Source organism: Pleuronectes platessa, chromosome 1 (genome assembly GCF_947347685.1).
Source record: "Pleuronectes platessa chromosome 1, fPlePla1.1, whole genome shotgun sequence".
NCBI classification, from domain to species: Eukaryota; Metazoa; Chordata; class Actinopteri; order Pleuronectiformes; family Pleuronectidae; genus Pleuronectes; species Pleuronectes platessa.
Genome location: NC_070626.1, coordinates 23889074 through 23906140, shown reverse-complemented (window position 1 = coordinate 23906140; position 17067 = coordinate 23889074).

The window sequence follows — 17067 nt, the reverse complement described above, 5'->3', positions numbered from 1 at the left end:
AAATTGAGAGGAGGAGGAGGAGGAGGAGGAGGAGGAGGAGGAGGAGGAGAGCAGAAGGACGGCCGGATCGTGTTATGTTGAGGGAGCCTTCATCACTCAAAGGCCCGTGTTCCAGCCATGAGGTTTATCTGTGGGCCTGATAAAGTGGAGACAAACATATTGTGTAACAGATTGCAATCTGGGCTCCTTTGATTGGAGATGAAGTTAAACAAAAAAAGTCTGAGGATTTGTACAGTAGATGGGGGGTTGGGGGGGAGCAGATCAACACATTTTTCAATGTTTATTTTCCCCCCAAGAGTCAAAGAGTGAGCACTGCTGGGTTTTCTGACTCCACGCATCATACTGTGGAATTTTATGGTGCAAAAAATAAATCACCTTCTATTTTCAGGTCGCTCGGCGGAAAATCGTCTCCGGATGGTTTTTCGGTGACAGTTGGAACTCGACAGATTTATTGCTTAGCAGGTAAAAAATAATCTTTTTCTGTTTGCTGGTAATGAAACTTTTATTTTACCAAGCAAACAATACAGAAAAGAATCTTTACTTTCCTATTTCAGGTTCTATGAATTTGGTTGAACTAATGTTTTCTTTTTAAGTAAAAGTTTAGTGTTTAACAAAAAAAATGTCAAACCTCAGCCCCACTTTTCTCTGTCGTTAGGATTCGATAACAATCTTAGGAATCATTGCCAATATTTTCTAAATATACATATATATAGTGTATATATATTGGTCTGGACTTTTCGTTGTGAATGTGTTTTTGTATTTTGTGTTGAATTGTGTCTCTGCTTCACTTTGTTTACTTTCCTATGAGGCCTTGTGCTGTGTCAGAAGTTAATGGATTTTGTTTGCCTGTTTATTTAATGAAACATTTTCCATCCTCTCCTTTAGTTACCTCATCTTTCTCAAAAGTAACATGATATATATTAATATCTAAAATTCTTACTCTCTAATATCAATATCCATTTGCGTTGGGCTCTAACAGATGTAGAGAAAGTCTACGATGGCTTTATCCTCCCTTCCCTCTTCTTCTACGTGTGCTGTTATTCTATGTCTTCTGATAAAGTTGTGATGTGTTTGGTGAGCTATAGTTCCTGCCTGGATTACACTCCCCGACACTTGTTTCCAGAGACCTGGTCTGTGTGGACTTCTTTCTTAATTAAACTCATCAGCAAACACAAGTGAGACGGAAAACTGTGAAATGAGCCTGTCTCGAAATGATGCATCAGTGGAAGTGAAATAACAAGAGTCCGACGTTCACATCCGGCTTCTTATCGTCTGCGTGGTTTCAGTTTAAGCCCCACGTGGTGAAGGTCGGGGGGGAAATACGCTTTAGTTAAACGGAAAAGGTCAACGCTTCCTATCTGGTGCTTTAAGTCACTGTTGACTTTTGCCAGTGTTTTAGATCACAATCTTTCTCTGACCTGCATAAACCAACAACCATGAAAAACATTCATCATGCTTCAGCTGCCAGGAGCCGATGCTGCTGGGAAACAAAATCATTTCCAGAGAACATTTTGCAGATATGATTCAGAGACATTTTTCATCGGCGATGAAAACTTTAGACATAAATGCTTCATTGTTATTGTGGAGGAAAGGAGCGTCGGGGGGGTTGGGGGGGGGGGGTCTGATTATTAAAAGTCATTCACAAGCTTTTGGCGGACGGATGATTGACAAGTGACAAAGACCTTTTTGCAAATTTATTAGCAGTTGGTGAGTGTGCGTGGTTCTCAAACGCTCACTTATCTATTTATGATGTCAAAATGAGAGAAAAGAGGAAGTACCAGAGGATGCATGAAGCCGACTTGATGAAGTCTCTATAAAGATGAACGACGTGTCTCCTCATCCTCCCACCAGTCATAAAGCCAGAGCATCCAAGATACTATACGCTGGAATTTTTGTTTACACATACACATTATTTAAATGAAGACACAATGTTGTTGGCCGCAGTTTGTGCTGTGAGGCTTCTCTCTTGTTTTACATTTATCGTTTCTCTGCCACAAGCGCAATGCATTGTGGGAAACGTTGCTCAGTTAGTGACCATCGGTTGTACACTTTTCCCGATGCATTGTGGGAAACAATGAGTGCACTATATGGCATAAAAAAAAGTATCACTAAACATTCGGACAAAATGGTGAACTAGCTCTTTGGTGGGAGTAGCCAGGACCTCAGTAGGTCCCCTGGCCTGAGCTCTGGACAGCAGGAGCAGGGCGCATCAGGTTTCTCATCCAATCAGTATATGACGTTCTCCCCAGTCCAGCCAACCTGCATTGCTGGGGCAGGGCCAACACACCAGCATGTCCAGTGTGCCAGAGGAGGGGCACATTGGAACCCATCCTCAGTCGCTGTCCGAAGGCCTCGGGGATGGAAGGGCAATACCACTGGCACCATGACCGGGTCCTGAGGTTCTTGGCAGACACAACCAGCACAGCGATCCAAACCAGCAAGAACCAGCACCCCCCCAAAAAAGTCCATCACCTTCATCAGCCACAGGTGCAAGGTCCTGCTGTTTCACGTGCTCGACCAATCATGAATCAGTCTCAGCTGTCAATCAAATACAAATTAAAACCCATCTTACAAAAATAATTAACACAGATGTGATAATGAATTACCTGAAATGAGAGAAACCACCTTAAACCATTGACTTGACTTGTGCTCTGACTTTCTACTTTGGTCCTCACCTCCTCCATGTTAATGGAGGAGGTGAGGACCAAAGTATTTATTTGCTTTGGCTTCTCTTCAGTGGAGCTGTCCTGTCGTCCATCTTTATGTCCTTTCTGATCAAGGCAGTTGAACGAAAACTTAATAAGTGAATCAGAGACTGAACCTCAGGAGGTCATGTTCTCTTCAAAGACATTTTTCATTCCCCTCACAAACAGGCTCCTCTTTATATTTTTTTGCTCTTAAAAGTAAATCAATGCAGAAAAGTTGGAGCCGCTCTGAACTTCCAGCTTCCCATAAATGAAATATGCTGGAGAGACTTTCTCCGCCTCGCACTTTCTTTTATATTATTTTCTTGTCTCTCAAATTCCAAGAGCTGCTTCTGTCCCCCCCCCCCCCCTAACAGTGAACCAGCCTCACTATATGGCCGAGCCGCAGTCATCAGCGTGCAGCTCCATGCGAGTCACCTTGTTGCTGGGCTCCGGTCCAGGCCGAGACAGGGAGAGGACGAGTGTCACCAGAGGACGTGTCGGGCTCTCGCTGCTCTTTCCTGTTTTGAAACTGGAGCCGGCTCGGCCTCAGACTAAACGTTTGTGGTCGATCACTTAGTTAAAATCAACAATAGATTCATATTTATTATTCCTCCTTCATTCCCGTGTACCGGTTTCTCTTGCAGCAGCGTGTCGGCCTCTCTCTCTCTCCTTTACGGGGGCTACCTCCATCTGTCACTGCAGGTGTGTGTCTGTGTCTTGCCTGTTTGGCTTTGATCTCTGCTGTGTTGCACCCGTGTAAATGTGTGCCCTCTCTCAGTTCGTTGTCTTTGTTGTTCCCTCTCGCAGGGATGTTTGTGTTTTTTGTTGTTGAAAGAAACCAAAGATGCAAAGGCTCATCCCTCAGTGCTTTTTTCTTTTCTTTCTCCAAGCTAATAAAAACATATTTGGCAAGCATGCAAAATATCCCAGCAGATATGGAATATATCTCCCTCTCTGTCCCGATGCACTGATTTGTTTACTGTTCAAACTGAATGGAGTCCTGTGGTCTCAACTTTTTCATGTTCATTCATCTGCAGTCAAAACTAATTTGTGAGGTCTGATTCGCTGTTGATCTTCACTGGTTGTTTAATGTGGTCGGCTTGAAGAAGAGAAGACCAACTTCAACCCAGGGTGATCTCAGAGAGAGATTATAAATCTGAGAGGAGTCAAACAACAAGAGAGGATAATGTTAGAGAGATATAGATGATAACATTGATCAGACCCGGTTTTAACATGAGTCCTTTGAGATCTGATCAAAGTGGACAATGTCACGATCATCTATTCACAACTTGGAATTAAAATGCTTCCTGACTTTGTCCCCTGTGTCACCTTGTGATCACTTCCCTTCTCATTATGCCAATAAAAACTTACAGACTCTGTTTCTTGAGACCAAATGTTTTTGTTTTTGCCGTCTGTGTTTACAGATGTGTGCGATGTTGCTGTGTTTGTGTGTCTGTGGTTTTGCACAAGCAAGAGAGAGAGAGAGAGAGTGAGTGGAGTCAGGATGGTCTGAATGTAAAACAGCATCTAAGAAGAAAGATTTTACCAATCAAAGAAAGTTCCAATCATTACGTGTTGGTCAGTGTTGGTTTTGTTGCGGTTGCTGAGTAGTGGGTCCTTCATGATGGCGATAATGGTCCTTTATATGTGGCCCAGGACACATTCCCACTCACACAGTCAAAACAATGTGACCACATGCACGTCTTGTTTGAGGTTTGAGTTATGATCGGATCGCAGGACACATTGAAGTGCATTCACACCTGTACTCATTTCAGACCGTGTGCTTGGATCACTAGGGACCAATCAAAAAACTAGAATAGTTTATGCAGTTATCGTTGAAAAAAAAAAAATACACCCTTTGCATTACTAGCTTCTTTTTCTTAGCAGGGCATTACTCCTGCCAGAAGGTGGCGATAACACACCTGAGAGCTTCTCGCCAAGAGAAGAAGAAGAAGTAGCTGCTCGTGCCAGTGAAGCGTGAGGTGGTGATGATACGTGTGTTTGTCTCTGGAAGATCTGCTGTTACTGTACAAACAGGAGAAATTAAACAAATGCAAAGTGAAAGACAAACAGTGTCACGTGGAAACGAAAATAAGAAAACGTTTGACAGCGCTGTTCCATCTCAAATGAGGGGGGGGGGGGTCTTTGAATGACAGTCGAATAAATCCCAGAGATTATTGACAAGCATTTCTGCTGGAGATGCTCATGTCCATGTCAAGTGATTAAAGCTGTGCGTGTTGTGTGTGTGTGTGTGTGTGTGTGTGTGTGTGTGTGTATAGTCGACTTTCCCTGGTCAGCTTGACGTATTGATCTCGATTGAAGTACGTGTGCGACCGCCTAAGAATAATTGAGTTTGTGTAACGTTGTTGTCGTTCCCTGAGGGCTGCGGCAGCGAGCAGAGTGACACCTGTGTGTAGACGGTACAGTTGTGTGAAGTGAGCACATCTGGCTTTGATCACCATGGTGATGGAGGTGCAGAGAGCGACAGGGCGAGCGGAGCGTTGGTGGCGGAGTCTCGGGGGAATCATTATCCTGTTTAGTAAAACTAATGAGAGAAAAGGTGTCGCACCTCCGCTCACGGCTGTCGTCGTTTAAAACACAGACACACACACACACACACACAAACGCACACACTCGCACAACCTAATGTGCACAAGCTTATGCAAGGTGTAAGTAAAAACAGGCACGTTGTGTCACCGATGGAAATAACCCCACTTTTCATAATCCTTACCAAAATAAATAGTAATTACTGGGCCATCGCACAAACAGTGTTAACACTTAACGAGAGAAATGTCAACAACGGGAAGTACAAGGTGTTTGTTTACGCGGTCGGCTGTTCGTTATCAGAGTTTCATTCAATCGCACATGTATCACAATCGGAGAGAAGTTAAATAACTGCTTGAAGAAAGTCTACAAAAGAGAAGAGAAGACTGGGGAGACAAACTGAAAGAACAATGTTTGATTAGACGACATAAAACCCACTGGAGTCACACTCTGGATCTGTCACCCTTGAGTTTTCTTGAGAAGAACCTTCTTAGCGATTGTTAACACTGGTAAAATAACAATGATGTGACTCATTAAACAGATCTCAGGACATTTTGGGGAACACAAGCTGCAGCTTTACAACAGTGCGTCTATACATCGGTCCTAATTAACAGGACCGAGCGGAGGACTGTACACTCGTGTTCACTTGATGCTGAGAGGACTCACAGGTCTGTTCCTGCAGATGAGATCACAACCACTGTGAGATTTTGTTTAAATAAGGGCAAAGACATGGACATGGAGAGGCGGTGGACTAGTGGCAGAAACTTGGACTATGGGCAGAAAAGGTCTCTGGTTCGACTCCACGGAGAAACAACAAAAAGACAAACCTGGATTGATCTGTCCAAAAATCCAAGAGGATTCTCCCTACCCTGTCTAGTGCCCCTGAGCAAGGCACCTTACTCCCCCAACATCTGCTCCCCGGGCGCCGTACATGGATGCTCACTGCTCTGTGTGTCCTGCACCAGATGGGTCAAAAGCAGAGGCTAAATTTCCCTACCTGCATGAGTGTGTCTGTGCATGTGTTTGGGATAAATAAATGTATCTTAATCTTTATTTAGCAGAGAGAAAATAACTTGTCAAACAAAACTATAACTGCCTGAACTCTGAGTTTGAGTTTATTTAAACACCAAGTGATCACAGACCAGGAGTGACAGCTCAGGGCGGTCAAACTAGAAAATATGAGACATGACTTTTATCTGCACCAGAGGAAAAACTTATTCTTCCAGCGGTGTAGCCACCCACTAGGGTATTTATTTGAGAGGGTCACGCAGGACGGAGGAGAACATGACCTGCTCTTCTGTTCTGTTGGCATCCGTCCTGGTTCACCTCAACGCCAAAGGTTCATCCCGGAACGACAGAGTCACTCTTTCCACCCGTGTGCCAGAGAGCAGCCAAGGCCGCGGGGGGGGGGACGTCAACTTCACCGTCACATTAACACATTATTCAGGAGGGAACAGGTGTCTGGCAACATGAGACGGTCGTGTCAGGATGACCTGACCCTCGCCTGAAATATGACATCTCAGAATCATTCATCTAGTTCGTGGTTGGAAATCTCTTATCTTTATTTTAAAAAAGTCTCTTCATACAAGAATAAAGTAAATTACTTTGCGTGGAGGGTACAGATCACATTTGCCTAAACAACCAGCTCCATTTTAAACTGAATCTATGATATACTCACGTACTGCCCGTGTTACTGGAGGACACCTCTAGAGGGCACACTATACAGCTCAGACAGTAAAGAATTACATGATTCACATGATGTAAACAGATGGGGGGACAAACCGTACTGTACTTTGTGGGGAACTGATCTCATTGGACTGTGGATTGATACAATGTCATAACCAGCTCAGGCAACTGTTGACTAAAGGATGAAACACGACATCCTCACGCTGCTGTTCCAAAATGAACCACTGGGTGTAACAGAGTTCTCAAAATAACGTGGATCTGTCTTTGTCTTGTCTTGAATCTTTCCCCCATCCTGCCACAACACTGCCCCCACTGTTCATTTCTATATTGCGCCTCGTGTGCCCATAGCATTTCCTTCAGGGGTTCAACCAAAGGTTCAAATAAATGCAGAATATGTGAGGCAGCTGTCACATGTACCTGCAGCTCAGTATATCTTCATCTGCTTATAGCAGTTGTAGGAGCTGCTGGGAAGTTTCTTTATTTATTTGTATATGCTAACTAAATCTTTTGCTGCTGAGTGAGTCCTTGTTACTTGACATCCTCATCTTTCTTGTATAGAACAACTATTTTTTACCGCAGCCTTGAAAGTACATTTCAACATGTCAGTCAGGGCTTCATGTCCAGGTCCATCAATCATGTATTATACTTTTTCCCCACAGAGCTCAGGCATTTTGTAATAATAAATGACCTGTTGCTGAGGATTAATTCCCTGCTCGCACGCATATGTGCTCGCACATCTCCACAGCTTAACAAAACAAGCAGTTTTCCATGTGTGTGTGTGTGTGTGTGTGTGTGTGTATGTGTACAACACACACACAGGTCGGGCCAGTCGTGCCTAGTGCTGCCAGAACAAGTGCTGTAGTAGACTGCCAACAACTGTGGACTGGTGCAAGAAACCATTCAGCCCCAGTTTGCTCTCTGCAGCCGGCGCCCAAACACGATAAGACAAGTGAGCATCTTCAAATTAGAGCCCTGGCATTAGCTCCTGTGCTCACTCATGCACCTGCTCGGGGCCGGGTCTCTTTTAATGGGAGCGGGGGGGGGGGGGGGGCTTAGTGTGGGACAGCAGTGGACAGCGGGAGCGGCGACTGGTGTCTGGTGAGGACGGGGTGGGGGGGGGAGCTCGAGCTGATTGAACTCCATCACCGGGTTGATGACCCCACACAGCTGGACTCACAAATCACCTGGAGCCCACTCGCCCTGGAAGCTGGCAAAGAAAATGGAAACACGGAGCTTAACTGGAGCAGCTTCTCTGGCTAAGCAGCCGCCACAGACACCTCTGAGGATTCAAACCCCCGTCTATCCAGTCGCATGCGGTACAATCCATTTTGCAAGGTCAACAAAAACAAATATGAGAGAAAGAAACAAAAACAAAAAATCTCAGTCGTCACCTACAGGCCCTCAGAACTCAGACTTCTCCCCACTGGGATGTTTCCTCCTCCCAGTCCTCAGCTTATAAAACCTGGCAGCACAGTTCCACATCAGGTTCAGTTCTACTCACACAACATTTGTACTATTGTGCAACGATTGCGCACAATGTTCAAACTGTTACGGAAATGATTTCTTTTTAAATTACCCTCATGTTCGACTTTTTCATTTCTGGCAACTGTCCTTGTGTCGGACGTCATGGTCCAAAAATAGTTGATTGTGATGAACACGTAATAATCCTGTTAACCCGAGTGAATCACATCGTACTGTCTGTACCTGTGTGTCTATGTGTGTGTCTGTGTGTGTGTGTGCAGCAGAGCAAGTGTGACTTTCTTTTCTGCGTCTGGAGTTGTGTGTTTGCTCGTGAACCTTTCAGAACTGAACAATTACAGTTTGAAAAAAATTACATATTCGATCCCACAACCCCCCCGCTGAGCTTATCATTTTAATTCACTCTCTTCCCCTGATGAATCCTTCAGATATCTGACCAGTTGCTTGTCCTCATGTCAATAAAACCTGGGTTTTATCCCGAGGGAGACCCCCCCCCAATCCCCCCCACCCCCCCTCCCCCCCCCACACGCCTCCTCTCCGTCTGTCTCCATGCGAGCCTGATCAATAATGCTCATAAGTCTTTTCCTCCAGCCGAGCTGGCTTCTGCTCCCTACCCGGGGAGAATCACTGAGCGTCAGACCAGACACTCCTCCTGAACAGGTTCCTCCTGTTGCGTACAGATCCTGAGTCTGTCCCAGCGACGCTGCTCCGCCGGGCGCTCGCTGCCACATACATGTCACCCCCCCCCCCCCCCCCCCCGCCCGTGACGCCAGACAAGTAGATAACATTTTACTGAGTCCCGGCCAAGAAGGAGATTAATATGGTGAGTGACATACGTCTGATGCATACACTCACATGCGAACATGCGATGGACATGTTGGGCACGTTGCGTTCGTTTAGAGGCAGCCGCAGTCGTGTTTGCCAAATGTTGGAATTCAGATTAAAATGATGTTTAGGGCCAAAAGCGACAACGTGCTGCAGAAATAAACAGCTTGTCTCTTCTCATTTTGCGAATCTTGTAAAGTGTTTTAAAAATCCCTTTGATTCAGGACCTCCCTGCTCTGCAATGTAAATCAGCTGCGGAATAAATGACTTGCGCGGCTTCATTAATATGCATGTGTGTGTGTGTGTGTGTGTGTGTCGAGCTCGCCTGCAGTGTCATGTCAGCAAGACTTGGGACAAACTGGACTCTGGTTTTGGAAAGATGGAGTGAAGCAGGCGGAGATGAGGGCGATGATGCCCCCATTTGAATTCCAGCAACATTTATAAACAGGGATTGCATGCAACACTCACACACACACACACACACACACACACACACACACACACACACACACACATACACACACACATTCACAAAGTCCCATTCAGGAGCTGAAAGCACGTCGTTTCTGGACTCAGGCCCGGGCACAGGAACACATCCCAGCCAGCGTCACACACGACTACACCACTAATAGGAGCAGGAGGGTGGTGGTGTAAATGAGGATCTGAAATAGAAGTGAGGAAAAGGAGGAGAGGCCAGGTACCGACATTGTGGGGGGGCAGCAAGCCGGCTGATCCTCGGTCAGGTCCCACAGTCGGGTCAGACACAGCAGCACGTGGTTCGCCTGCAGATGCTGAAGCAGCATCAGCACACGAGAGTCGGATCTCGGGTCAGAGCCGTGCGACAGAGAGCGGCCTAATAGCACTTTCATTATGAGTGGCGCTACAGAGCATTCAGGTGCAATTAGTGAGTGATTGGATTAACGTGTTTGTGTGTGTGAGGTCCACGTGGCAGCGTGCACGTGAGCAGACCGGCTCCCAGAGACTGAACTTTGATGTGTTTCCTTGATTGTATCCTCTGGCAGATAACACTGCTGTGTGATTTGGGGGCGCAGGGGTTAGAGTGTCTGAGTCAGCTGGAGCGCTGCTCCGGGAGCAGCTCGGCTCCCACTCGTTTGAAACGATGCAACTTAACAGTCCGTCTGAAGAATCCACCACCACAGGCGTCTGAGACCTTATCTGCTGCAGCTGAGATACAGAGGGCGGCCGATGCACATTTTCATTTCATCTGAAAACCCATCAATGGGATCAATTTCCTCTCGGCTGCGTTTTTTCTCGAAAGTCATATTTAAATCTTCAAGAGGACTTTGAAAAACAAATCAAGAAGAACAACATTTTTGACGTTGTATCGAGTCGCTGCAGACGTTGATGTTATGCACATATATTATCAGGTTGCATTTATTTTCAGAGGTCACTCACGGAGAAGTGCGACAGTTTGGCAAGAACACACACACGACACACGTTGATCCGGATGACAAACACATTACCAAATTATAATAGAACAAAATAAAAGCTGAGGATTCTGTTCAAATGTTGTATCAAAAACACGTCTGCTGCTGGAACTGAAGTGACTCAGGTCTTACAACAGTTGGCTTTAACAGCAGTAAAGTGAGAGAGTAATTGCAACTTTCAAGATGTGTATGGGCGTCGAGGAGGCCAATGGGGGGGGGGGGGGGGGGGGGGTAATGCCACTGATGGCGGAGCACAGCCGCCTGCTGATGGAAATAACACACAGTTTAGTAAGCAAGAAGCTGTTTGCTCCCACTGAATGATATCTGATTATTGTTCCTCCAGAGTGTCTCGTTTTGCTTCATTTGCTTTGTTATTACGTTTCCCACTGTTCCTGGCCTGTGTGCAATCTGTTCCTATATTTCCTAGACGAGGTTTTACTGGACTATTGATAATATTTCCTTGATTTATTTCTCCCGTTGGTGTTTCTCTGCTCACGGGCGGCAGAAAGAAGCTGTAACACTGACATTCTCCCACAGAATCAAGCAGATGTGGTGAATGTGTTCACAGTTCCTCACTCAGCCGACACGGAGAGAGACAATAGACCTCATGAAGTTTCATTTACACGAGCGGCTGATTGTGCTGCAAGTTAATAACTCTCTTTACACCTTTAATGCAAATCGCTTTGGTCTGCACCGACCTCTGAGAAAAACACAACAGCACCTTTTCAATTAAATGAGTTTCTGCAGATGTTCTGTGCTCTTTGAGTTATCACCTTTATACATGGTAGTTGTTGCAGTTTGATGTTGAGAAAAGTCAATTACGACCAATGAGACGATTGTAACATCATCACATGATCAACTCAACCTGAATCTGCTGCAAAACACAAAGTCAATTCATCAAATAAGTACAATAAAAAGGCAATTAACCAATCAGTCAAAATAAGTGGATTTTTCAAACTTTTCAGAAAATTAGTCCAAAAGGGAAATAGTTTGACTGAAGTTATTTTAATTAGACATTTTTAAGTTTAAACAATGTGGAGGTTTCTGTTTGTCTGACAAGATAAAGCAGCAAATCACACCCACGCTCTTTAGGCAGCAGGTGGACTTCTGTTTTTAACTCTCGCCAACTTTAAATTTGTGACAGTGAACAAAGATGTCTAAAGGGAGCTTCTGTTTGCCCGTTGGTGCAGAGCAGAAGGTGAACAGTGGGTTTATCAGAGGGAGTGGTGGCACGTTGGTGCAGCGGTTAACAGTGATGATGCCCAGCCAAAGTCGATATCCCTCCAGCGACTTACATTTTTTTTTGTTTTAGAACACTTTATGAGGGGCCATTTAGGGGTTCAGTATCTTGCCAAGGACACTTAGACATGCAGATGGGAAAGAGTGGGATTCGAACCGGCAACCTTCTTGTTGCAGAACACCCGCTGTTGCAGAACACCTGCTCTCTCCCCTAGGCTACACTCTCCCATCTGAAAGAATCTCATGAACATTCAGATACACTGGTCCCGCGTGGACAGGGAGTCGATCCGAGTGTTCTCACAGAATAAGAACGAGGTGGGACGAGGATGCTGGGAGTTATTCTTTTGACCCGATGATGAGGTGGAGTAACAGTGCGTTTCTTTTAAACTACAGCTCGTGGCCTCATTCTTCATTAAACTTGCTTCCTGTCAGTGTTCTCATTTCAAACTACTTTCCTAAGCAGCCCCTCTGTCATCCCGCTCTACCGCCGCGGTGTCAACTCCCACTTAAACATTATTTAGAAGTGACGGCTGGACGAGGGGAAATTAAGGTCTTTGTGAAATAAAGTCCACATACATTGGCTGTAATGAATAAGGGGCGCAGTGACTGCCAGTGGCTCTGTTCCTCATAAATGGAGCTCTAATTAAAGCAGGAAGCTTTGTCTTTGCCGAAGAGAAGAAACCAGACTCATTTACAGTATCTGCAGAAGACAGAAGGAACAAAGTGTTACTGTAGAGCACCAGCCGGCGATTGGACGGAGACTCTAGTGGCAGCGAAAACAATCCCTGAAATAGAACTGATGAGTATTTTCAATGCACAAAGGCAATTTACAGAGGACTGAAAGAACATAATGCTCCGAGCTTACACTGCGTTTCCATGCTAAGTCCCTGAAGGCTGCGTCTCCTCAGACATGTGGGATTTAAGATGAGGGAAACATTGATGAAGGATTTCTTTTCACGCCGCCAAGAATCGCTCGCACGAGCAAATACGTCCACACGTCTGATATCACAATCACCCGAGAGGGAGCTGTGTTCTCTGTGTTTCGACTTGACACAAGCGAACGAGAGAATTCTGATTCTAACGTGTGGATTCATCAGTGCCGGGGAGAGGCGCTGGACTAGTGGCAGAAAAAACTTGGACTATGGGCAGAAAATTGGGAACACAGCAGACTGGAAGGTCTCTGGTTCGACTCCACGGAGTAACAACAACAACAAAAGAAAACGTACCTGGATGGACAACACTTGGATCTGTCTAAAAATCCAAGAGGATTCTCCCTACCCCACTGTCTAGTGCCCCTGAGCAAGGCACCTTACTCCCCCAACATCTGCTCCCTGGGCGCCGTACATGGCTGCCCACTGCTCTGTGTGTCCTGAAAAGCAGAGGACCAATTTCCCTCAATTGCATGAGTGTGTCTGTGCATGAATGTGATTGGGATAAATAAATGTATCTTAAATCTTAAATGTGTGTAGCGTACTTACTCTCTAGGTGCTGTGAGAACACAAGAGCCAATGGGAGCCGAGCTGTGTGGCCTTTCCCCTGCCATTAGCCGTGCATATGGTCAGTGGGCTCCCACACGGCCGGGCTGCACACAGGCACTCAGCACTTTAAGTTGCCGTCTAAGGAGAACACACACACACACACACACACACAGAGATATGCAGACTGTCTTCTCTTCGTCCATCTACCACACATCCCGTGATTCCGGTTGACAGCGGCAGACGTGTCACAGCTGGCTCTGAGACCGGAGACGAACAAAGGCAGGTTAAGCCAAGTAGGTCACACGTCTACTTGAGGACTTCAATCCCTTTTCCCGCCCCTACAGGGATCTTAAGGATTCTGTCCGTCCACGTTATATTCCTGCTGTCATTTAGTGTTATGACCTATTTACTACCTGATGTACTCTGAGGACATGATTTACTGAAATATAAGAAGCATTTGGTTTGTTCATCACATCCACCACATCGGCCCGGTGACATTTGGGTAATTGGAAAATTACCAAAATGATGATATTTTTTCAAGAGTTTGTGTGATGTCATGTCATTTTTGTCATGTTTAGTCAACATCAAAACCAGAATCACAAACATGATGAGAACGAATCTTCTCACGTACGATGCTACAATGGAAACAAAGAACTGAACCAGACTTAAGGACATTTGACTAAAAAGCCCCGGTGTAATTTTCAATAAAACAAGGAAATCACTTTGTCTTCGGTGTCAAATCTTTTCTCTTCATGGAAACTTATCATGCTATCGTGTGTTAACTGTTGCAGCTCCGAAGCTTTACCTTTCCCTCTTAAGTCTTCTCCCTCCGTAGAAATATCTAAAGGTTGTTTCGCTTTTGATCTAATTTGTTAAAATCCTTGCCAGACTCTCCAGGATTACCAGCCCTAGCTTTAAATTTAAAATGAAGGTACACAATTTTTTATTTAATGGTATGGTGTATTCAATTCTTGCACCACTTTGTTTTGATCTATTGTGTTGTTATTGTATTTTATTCATTGTACAGCACTTTGGTCGAATCTGGTTGCTGTAAATGTTCTTCATAAATAGCTTTAATTAAAAGGCTTGATTCTAAATAAGTGTTTGTGTCCAGAAGAGCTCTCTCGGTTCTGCTTTACTTTTCTCTCCCCTGTTCAGATGCTGTGTTTATAAATATGTTTTTTCAACAGAAAGTCTTTGTCTATTTATAAGAAACAGTTTAAGCTGGGCGTCAAAAACTTTACAGTGTGAAGTGTCTTTGAATAATAGACACACACATTTCTGTGAAGTGAACTTCATGAAAAGTTCCTCTGAACTCAAATCTCCACATTCATGTCTAAATGTACTTTATATAAAATGTGAAAAAACAACAATATATAGTATTTATAAATTCACATATAAAACAAAAGATAAATGAAAAACATTACTTTAAGGTTATTCATGCCTCTGTGGCTTTGCATCACACATGCACATACAATATTAAATCTGTGAATGCTGCTGCTGAGAGGGAAAAACAAACCAGGAGGAGGTTTTTCACAGTTTGGTTAAAATGTGTAAAATTTTCTTTGCATGGACGACCACTCAGCCATTAAATCTCCAAAGAGTTTAGTCTCAGCTGCCACGCAGGGCACGAGCTCCGGGAGTTGGAGTTGTTGAACTGAGAGACAGTTTCAGATAACAAGTGTCAGGAGGAAATGACAGGAGCCGTTTCAGATATGTACACGGGGCCTTATCGTGACCGGGATCTATGCTGAACCAAGCATCTCCACACCACAGTGCTGATAGGGACCGATTCACTACAAGTGAGAGACCTTGGTATCATGTGGTCAGGGACAGGAGACACAGATCACACGGGTCGATGGAAAATAAAAAAGCATTTCTTGAATTAGACTTTGTTGTGCACTTTTACCAAAGTCGGTTTGTTTGTGACACTGCAACTAGTTTATTTTTTAACAGGAAATATCTGTCAGTGCCATTTTTCTCTATTGAAAACTCCTCTGTGAACAGATGTCTCCGACCCTGAGTCCTCCTGCGCCGTTTGATTCATGTCCTTCGATCTGTCAATGGTTTCCAGTGTCATCAGTTCCTCCTGCAGCTTCTCACAACGATTGACACGTTCTCCCCCCCCCCCCCCCCCCACACACACACCCACGGACACACACCCACACACACACACACAAAGGGAGAGAACTACTGCAAAAACAACTTTCTTCTTTCTACAACCTTCTACATCCCTCTGCATCTCCTTGGCCCACCCACTCAAACAAATACACCGACTTCTACACCGGAGCTGCTGAATCTTTAATCGCAGGAACATCTGTGTCCCTCTCCTCAGATCCTCAGAGAACCGACCTCTTCCCACCGGAGGCTCCATCCCGTCTGTGGGTGTCCAGGCTCCGTGCGGAAACCTGCATGTTTAGTTTACCAAGAAAGGCCAGGGACACACATCACCATACACGCTCAGCGGAGTTAAGCATCTTCCAGAGGAGTCTGGTTAAAAAGGCCCTCTGGATGTTGTCTCTTTTTTTTTTACGGGGTTAAAAATATCATCTCTTAGGAAGAAAAGCTGCAATTTACCATAATTCCTGAGTTTCAGTACAGCTCACATGCTTGTACATGTGTCCCTGATGATGACACAGTCAATTTATGGATTCTTTTTCACTCAATACACCAACATGCAACCATTTCAGTCACTGGTCTGTGTCGAAGTGAGTTCTCAAACAAAGACACCGAATACTCTGTTGTTTGGCAAATGTGCTGCTTCTCTTTGTCTTGTGGGATAATACATGAACAATAAAAACTGTAAAAGTAAAAACAAGGTAATTGTATTCTTAAAAAGTTTTCTGACATGGTTTAGACTGAACATTAAATCAATGAACTGAGTAGATATCTATCACAGCCATTACACTTAGGACAGTTTCCATCATACTTTACTAACCTATACCAACTTATACTAGTCCTGCCTCTGTTTCCTTCTGTTTCAATAACCTCACTGTCCTTGGTGGAAGAGATGAATAAATAAGAAGTCCCTACTTTACAAAAAAAAAAAAGAAAAGTTCCTTCTATTGCACGATGATCTGCGCGGGGCTGGAGCAAAGCCCTCAGGAACCGCTCCAGGCTTTGTTTCAAATGTGGTGTAGTAGAAAGAGTGAGAGCTGCAGGTCGCATGCCATCCTCTCAAAGAGATTTCAACATCATACGTAACTCAAAAGAAAGTGGGGGACAGGGTGGAGCAGTGGTTCGCACCATGGTTAATTGGGAAATATGCAAAAACCTCCCAGTCGGCCACCGTCAGAAGTGAGCGAGCAGTCAGGATGGACTGAAAGAATCACGATAATATGATATGTAATAGGTGTCAGTTCCTTTTTAAACATATGAACGGTTGTTTTTCTCTGTACGTCGGGTCCTGTGATACTCTGACCAGGTTATACCCCCCCCCCCCTCGCTCAATGCTTGGGTTGTGCGTCTTCAGCGTTTGTGTTGGTTCGACAGGTGGAACCTTGTGTGGGTCATGGATGTAGAAGCCTGAAAAACTCTCATTAAGATTAAGATTAAGATACATTTATTTATCCCTAACACATGCACAGACATGCACAGGCACACTCATGCAATTGTAGGAAGATTTAACCCACCTGGTGCAGGACACACAGAGCAGTGAGCAGCCATGTATGGTGCCCGCGG